At 40.0% G+C, this 8,390-nt stretch overlaps 1 protein-coding gene across 1 annotated transcript in view; it reads right to left on the reverse strand.

The window, feature by feature from the left end:
• The window catches only part of SMYD3 (SET and MYND domain containing 3), a 735,177-nt gene that overhangs the window by 288,111 nt on the left and 438,676 nt on the right, over positions 1 to 8,390 (reverse strand). The window lies entirely within an intron of this gene.

Consider the following 8,390-nt stretch of genomic DNA (forward strand, 5'->3'; position numbering starts at 1 on the left):
GGAGGTAAGCAACGCTGGGGGCAAATGAGTGCAGAAGAGGGAGGTGAGCAACGCTGGGGGCAAATGGGGGCAGAAGAGGGAGGTGAGCAAGGCTGAGGGCAAATGAGGGAATTGGGGGCTGCCGGCTCCACACAGTACCGTCAGACTGTGTGAAGAACTGTTGGCAGATGCATGACCTTGGCCTTCTGAAGGGTTACGGCAATCCTTAGTACTTTGCCAGGGCTACAGCGTAATCCCATCTTTCCCAGACCATCCCCTGCTGCCAGATCCCTGCCGCACAGATTTGCTTGTATCATGCTCCTGGTTACTTTTTAAGTGAGGGAAGAGAAAATACACACACACAGACACTTCCCTCCCCCAATATATGCACACGGCATGAAGCATCATAGTGCTCTGGCCTCAAAAATACAATTAGGAGCAAAGTCTGTAAACGTCCCCCCAGCCTCCCACCCCCCACCCTACCCTTCCAGGTCACTGCCTCAGGAGACATAATCACCCGGGAGGCCCTGTTTAAACTCAATTCTAAGTTAAGGCCTGAAAGGATCCACACACTGTCCAACTCTTTTTCATGCTAAAATGAATATAGTAAACATTTCTTTGTTTCAGCAATCAAAACCTGGCAATTTGCTATGTCAACCCCCATCCCACAGCCACGTGTATGAAGAACATATGCTTTCAGAATGGCGTTTGTGATCTAAATGCCATCTTGTTACAAGCCTTCCAGCTAGGCGTGTTCCCTGTAAACTGCTGTTTCTGCGTTGAAGTCAATGGAAAGGAAGGAGGGTCACAGCCCCGCAGCACATTTCCCAGGATGACTGCTGTGCCACTCACGAAATGAGCCTTTTGACGGACTCCAACAGCAGGACGGGACTGTCATTTCACGAGGTGAGCTACCGGCAGACAGATGTATCCAAATGGCATTAACTGGAACCTCTTGTCACAGGATAGCAGAATTTCAATTGCTCTGTGGATACCTGCGTGCTACACATGGTATCTGGCAGGTGTAAGAACCTCATCTCTGATTGCCTATATTCCCAATCTCCTTTCTTTGCCTGTTTTCATGCTGCAAAGCAATTATGGCTGAAAATCAGTCTGCAACATGCGCTCATACATATTCAATTCTTTCCACTTCAGGCAAATCTTGCCCAGAAAAAAAATAATAATAATAAAAGAGACAGACTTAGAAATCCAGATTTGTCTTATATTTTGATCCTCTGATTGTCCAAATGTTTACTTGCTGATAATCCACAATTTTCTGCACATCAAAATAAATATTCAAAAGATGCAGCTCCAAACAACTAAAGCATGTACCTGTCTTAAGTGAAAAGGAGGGATGACGCACCTACAAAACTTTCAATAAATCGAACCAACAGATGGGAGCAGCCAGAATTAGTTAAAAGTGCAAATGACAGAGCATTTAAAAAATACACAGTGTCACTGATTATAAGTATGTTGAAGAAAACAATTGAACAAACAGTACCTGGGACTTATACCAACAGGCGAAGGTTAAAACTGGGCTGAAGAGGAGACAGGGCTCCCTCATGGAAGCCATTCGAGTTACCATTTCACACTGGATTTACTGATCAGCTTTTCAGATCTTATTTGATAATTATTGAAAGCCACAGGCAGGGACTAGAATTTTGAGCTGTTTCTCAAATTTTCAGACGAAAGCTGTTTACCTGGCCCATAAGATGATTTTAAACTTATTTTAATCAGTATTCAAAAGACACAACAGGATGACCACTCCGCCATCCACCCCGGCAGTCTCCTTCTCCAGAGGCAACCAATTTCATCATTTCTTGGGATTTTATTTTATACATATACAAGAAAATGTTTTCTATCTTCCTTTTCTTCATTTTTTACACAAATAATCATATACTATACATCCTATTTTATTTTCTCTGTACTCTTTTTTTTTTTATCATCATTTAGTTATAAACGTCAAAATGGAGACAAATTCTCTGTGCTCTTAACGGCATAACTTAGTGCTGATTTCCTGTGAGGACACAAAGAGCTTCCTCATCCTTTTTTTATGGCTTCAGAGTATTCCCTTGAATGGATGGAGCATAATTTATATAACCAGTTCCCTACAGATGGACATTTAGGTTCTCTCCATTCTATTCCTAGTACAAATAAGGTTGCAATAAATAACCTTACACATAGGTCATTTCATGTATTAGCTAAAGTATCTGTGGGATAAATTCCTATAAATGTAATTGCTGAGTCAAAGATATATGCATTTATAATTTTGAAAGATATTACCTTCATATGCACGTACCTGTACACAGTACCTGTTTCCCTATACCCTTGCCAATACAAGGTGTTCACTTTCTGCTGTTTGCCAGCCTGATAGGTTAAAAGTGACATTTCAGTATCATATTCATTTGCGCTGCTCTGATTACGAATGAGTTGAGGAGCTTTTCATCCGTGTCCTAGGAAGCTGACCCCTGAGGACAGCATCGCCTGGACTTCCTCCTCTGATAACTTCCGGGAGGCACTAGCAGGAGGTTAGCAAGTGGAAGGAGAGAGATCTTTCCCATGTCCATCCTGCTTCGAGGACGTATTTCTCACAGCGGCCACATCCTCCATGACGACAGCCTTCTTCGGATGACCCACCTGTCCCGCTCCGGCAAGGCTGTTCCCTCTCTTCGTACCCGCCTTCAGTCCCAGGGATAGTAATAGCTTCCCGCATCTGCTGGTCTCTGAGCGTCACACCTTTCCTTGCTTGTCCCCAGAATCCTGCCCTCACCTCTGTAAGTTGCCCCATTTGTGGAGAAATCTGTTTGTTATGGCTTTGTTTTCCTGAGACACTAACAAGCATACCTCCTGCCATTTTTCTACTGGTTTGTTGGTCTTTTCATATTGATTTGTAGTTGTAGCAACTCATTATTCACCAGAGCAAGAGTTGGCAAACTTTTCTGTGAAGTGCCAAATAATAAATATTGTTGCTTTTGTGGACCATAAGGTCCCTGTTGCAGCTACTCAATTCTGCCACCATAGGGTGAAAGCAGCCACAAACAATATGCAAACATGAGTGTGGCTGTGTTCTAATAAAACGCGCTTCATAAAAACAGGCAGCAGGCCAGATACAGGCCTTGGGCTGTCGTTGCCAACCCCAGCATCAGGGAAATTATCTTTTCTCTGAGATATAAGCTGCAACTATTTTTCTCCCAGTTTAGTGCCTTTGCCATGCAGAGTCTTAAAGATCTTTTATTTTACAAGGTGGAATTTATCTCTAATCTATGGCTTCTAGTTTTTATGTCAGCTGGAAATCAAATAGTTCGTAAAACCACAAGAAAGTCAAAGAAGAAAGACCGTACCTTAAGCTAGTCAGCCCATGCTACCACCAAGAGTCTTCTCAATGAGACAACTACTCACCCTTCTAAGACAGAATTATCAAAAACTCTTTCTTAAAAAGCAAATAAACAAATGAAAAGTTTTGACGGAAGGCTGAGACACAAAATGGAGTGAGCATCCTGGTAGAAGCCAGGAAGTACCTATCCACGAGGTGCCTCGGGTACCTCTCAGGCCACTGTATTCTAGACATTAAAAAACACTTCTCTACACAAATACGAATACTATCCAAAGAAAATTAGAAAAGTGTTTTCTAGGTGATCGCTGTATAAAAATTCAGCGAATCGTCCATTCTATCAGGCTTTGCCTAGCTCCAACATCTCTCCTATATCGGTGACACGGTGGCATCTGTTGGAGTTCTGATCACTAGGGCATCTCTCAGGGTTTCCACTTCATACCCATACTTCTGTTCCTACATGACTGTGCTCCAGGGTCTAAAGGCTCTTAGCCTTCGTTTGTACTGAATTTAGGTTTTACATTCTATAAATTAAAAACAAATACCTTTATGGAAATTTTTTAAGTAGAAACAGGGAAAGTAAAATGTTGCCAATTAAAATACATGTTATTTGCATAAACTAGGCAAGACTTTCAGGAAAAAAACACTGGGGAAAGGATGGGAAAAAGAACAAACAAATAAACAACAACTGGCCCTTCAAGTCTCTACCAGAGTTTGATATTTTAAAGTCACAATTGCCTTTTCCTTGCTTTCTCCTACCATAGAGAAGCAGACACAGTTATAAGTGAAGCAACAAAACACAGACTGTGGCAATTTTGAGGTTTCAGCATGGATTTGCACCCTAAAAAATACAAATAGCCATGTGCAATAACAATTTAAAATCTCTCTTGCTGAACTATAAAAATTATCCTGGCAATTGTAGTTGCTTGATCTGTCCTGACCACAACAAAGTTATTCATCTGTATATCTCTCATCCCCATATACGTGCATATTGAGACGTGTATTTCATTTATATGTTCATCCAGATGTAAACATAGGTATATGCAGATATACACCCACCACACTTCCCTATACTGTCTACAACATGGATATTAGAAAATGTGTATTTACTGAAACCAACATATAAAACCAAAGTGGCAAAGGCTTTGGGGAATAAGAAAGACACAGCGCGGTAATAAGTCTAACATCTATGAATGATCTGTAGCAGCCTTTGAAATGTGGGATTGCTGCATCCCTCAAACTGATACTGCAAACTGAGATTTCATGTCTCCATTTACACGAATTGATTCAATAAATTCTACTAAGCGCCAATGTGTAAGACGTATAGCATGTGAGATTAAAAGAGTAGGAGTAGTTGACGGCAGTTGAGTTGAGCCACAAGATGACAAACATGAGTTACATGGTAGGAAGGAGGGGAGAACCATCCGGAGAAAAGCTGTGGAGAGGAGTTTTCTTGATTGATTAGGTCATGCTGTAATGGAGGCAAGGTCACAGGTTCGGTCCTCTCTTTGACAATTACCTTTATTGTATTTCAAAGGCACAGACCAGACCCAACAGTTCTCAACATCTTGCCACTAGATGAAAAGGGATATGAGAAGAAGAGCAGCTGAGCCCAAGTGGATTTCAAGTACTAGAAAAGTAACAACATTAATCCAGCATGGATTAGTACCATGGTCCTAGCGTAAGTTATGGTTTACATCTAACATGATCTTTAATCATAATTTGTATTCCTAGATGAAACTACCAATAAAAATTGCTACTTGCATATTTCCTGGGCCCTCATGAGGTACTCTGAAACAATTTTTCTAACACTCTCCACCACCAAATTGGTTTTATTGCATTCATTTCATAGTTGAGAAAATGACAGATTCAAAAAGATTCAGCAATTTCTTCAAGGTCTTATGACTGATAAGTCACATGTTGAGGATGGGACCCCAAGTCTACTTGATTTGAATGCCCCAAATCCTCTAACTGCAGAAAGCTTCAAGTTATCTGCGTGTTCTGGAATGCAGAGCTACAAAGAAAAGCTAATATTTCCCTCTAAATTCTATCTTTAAATAGCTCATCATTTGAATGTGTAACACTCTCCAGCTGTAACAAACACTTCTAAGATGTTTCTCTGGATTCACACATATATACTAAATATTTTAAGAATGGAGAAAAACTTAGATTGGAAACAAATTAATAATGACAAGAAAAAAACTGGAGGAAAATCCACAGGAACGTATCAGAATAGAACTGTAAGTCAAAAGCCACATACTCAGGATTTGTAAAAATTCCTAACTGCAGATTAAGTGATGAGAAGCTCCGTACCTTCAACAGGTTCACACTCCACGCCACGGAGCAGTCAGTGGCCGTGTCTGCTCTTCGCGAATACTGTTCAATTATCTACCTCCGTGTAAGGACTTCACATTATTCATGAACCGATTCTAACACAGGAACCTCATATGATGTCTTAAGTTCAGAATATTTCTCCCCGATCACCCCACAAGAAATCAGAGCTGCATTCATCAATCATTCTCTTATATGATTTCCTTTGTACAGAACCACTTTGCACCCTTTTTGGTAAGTTACCTCCTTCTTAATCTTCAAGACTAAGCCCAACACACACTTCAAAGGCTTCCTGAACCCATTCTAGTATGGCTGCCCTGTTTTGTCTTCCCCCAACCCCAGGAGCCCTGTATTTACCTTCAACAAAGCTTTGACTGCACATTCTCTGCTATGTTTTTACTGGAGATCAATTTTTTACTAATTTCGTTGAGGCTATTTCCAGGGACTCTGGATAGTGCCTACTCTTAGTAAATACATAAATATATGGTTAGGCATAAACGAAAACGTGAATGGTCCGAGTGGCCTAACACAATTTCCAGAACACACTGGGAAATGTTTCTGTCTCTTTTCTTCAGCCATTGTCACTACTTCTTTATCCCCACCTCTATCTACACATAAATGCACATAAGTATGCACGTGTACACATATACATATCGTCGATTAGTCCATGGATTAACTCTGCTTCATCTACTACCTTTCATGTAAAAAAAACAGAAAGGAAGAAGTTTAAGAATTTGTGATATTCACACAAAATCACATAATCTACCAAAGTCTCATCATGCATTGCTTTTATTCAAACTAATATTTATTGAGCACATACTACTATGTAAAGCACTAGAAGCAAATCAATTCAAACGCTTATACATTCTGAACACAAAATGCTTGAACACCCACTACAGATGTTCAGAAAGATCCAAAAAAGCAAAATTAAGCGCTGCCCATATTTAAAATAGATCTTGAGATAGAACCAACACTACCAAAACAAGACGACTATTTTAAGATGAGGAAAGGCTGGGAACACAGGAAATAACCCAGTGGGACATGAGTGTGGCTCTCAGCCTTTGGACAGATCATGGGACACAAACAAATACACATGTTCTCCTGCAGGGCACAGGTTTGTAGTGAAGAATCAGTGGTGACTTCGAGCGAGATACCAGATGATAATTTGATAAACGCACTTTACCTTTAAAATCAGATTAAACAGCATTTATGATGAACATGCTTAGCCAGTGATGAATAATACGTGCAGTAAAGCACAATAGAAAGTAATTGTCTGAGGAGGTAGTTTTGCCCTGGCAGCTTCCCAAAGCTCTCACAGGGTGCCTTCCCCCTCCTCCCAAACACTGGAGTTAGAGTCAGAGCTCTGCCAGAGGCGAAAGCCTGGCTACAGAGTGTGGACTGGATAACGATTCACACCAACACTTTCTGGGATCTCCAGGTAAAGGGAAGCCTGTGCGTACAATCGCCTTTAGGAATATTCAGGACTAGCTCTAACTGCTGCAGAGTTCACTCGTGGTTCCTGGTGCGGTTTATTTTTCTCTCACACCTCAGTGAGGTTATTTTACAGCCTCTTTAGTCTAAGATTTCAATTTTTAAAATGGGGAGAAATCATTCCACAAAATATTATATATTCCAGTTTTCCTCTAATTCAACAGTTCTGTAAATAAAGACCTAACCTGAACTGATTCACAGTGTATTTTTCCAAATTTTGAGGAGTTTTTTGTACAAAAAAAAAAAAATTCATTACCTGTATTTAGTTCTCAGTGGAAATTACAATGATTCCTGGTTCAATTTATAGAAAATAGTTTAAACAAGTCCATGTCCATACACACCAAAATAACACGTTCTGGGTAAGATCCACAGGTGTTCATACAGTAAACATGAGAACGCATGTAAAAGGGAGATATAGTATGATGTCTATTTTACCTTCAGAGAAATGTGCACAGTGGTTAATAATGATGCCAGTATAAGAAATTGCACATAAATGGATTGTTTGGGGAAGAAATTTTGTGGGTACATAAAACCAGAACTAATATACATCAGTCAGGCTCTGTCTCATGCTTGGCAGAGATCCTAGAGGTCACTGGTCACTGAGAAAAAAAACACTAACAAACTGATTTCCAGCCCAGTTCGCAGTGTTACCAGAACTCTTTATTCTGATCAAGGCTGCAGAAGAGAGGTAATGAGGTCCCATATGTATAGGTGTACAACAAATTAGGTCAATAAATAAGTCTATTAAAAATACTTAAATAGGAAAGGTAAAAATCACTTAAACATGATAAGAACAATTCAGCAAAATTCAATAGCAAACTTAATGCTAAGTGGTGAAGTATTAAAGCCATTTTTATTAAAATGACAAACTGGACTAGGATTACTATTATTGACTCTTTTTAAAATATTGCTTTAAGAGAATAAAATACCTAGGAATCAAACTTACAAGGGATGTGAAGGACCTCTTCAAGGAGAACTACAAACCACTGCTCAACGAAATAAAAGAGGACACAAACAAATGAAAGATCATTCCAGCTCATGGATAGGAAGAATCAATATCATGAAAATGGCCCTACTGCCCAAGGTAATTCATAGATTCAATGCCACCCCTATTAAGCTACCAATGACTTTCTTCACAAAATTGGAAAAAACTACTTTAAAGTTCATGTGGAACCAAAAAAGAGCCCGCATTGCCAAGACAATCCTAAGCCAAAAGAACAAAGCTGGAGGCATCATGCTACCTGACTTCAAACTATAC

This window comes from Colobus angolensis, unplaced genomic scaffold (genome assembly GCF_000951035.1).
Source record: "Colobus angolensis palliatus isolate OR3802 unplaced genomic scaffold, Cang.pa_1.0 Scaffold40, whole genome shotgun sequence".
In the NCBI taxonomy this organism is placed as follows: Eukaryota; Metazoa; Chordata; class Mammalia; order Primates; family Cercopithecidae; genus Colobus; species Colobus angolensis.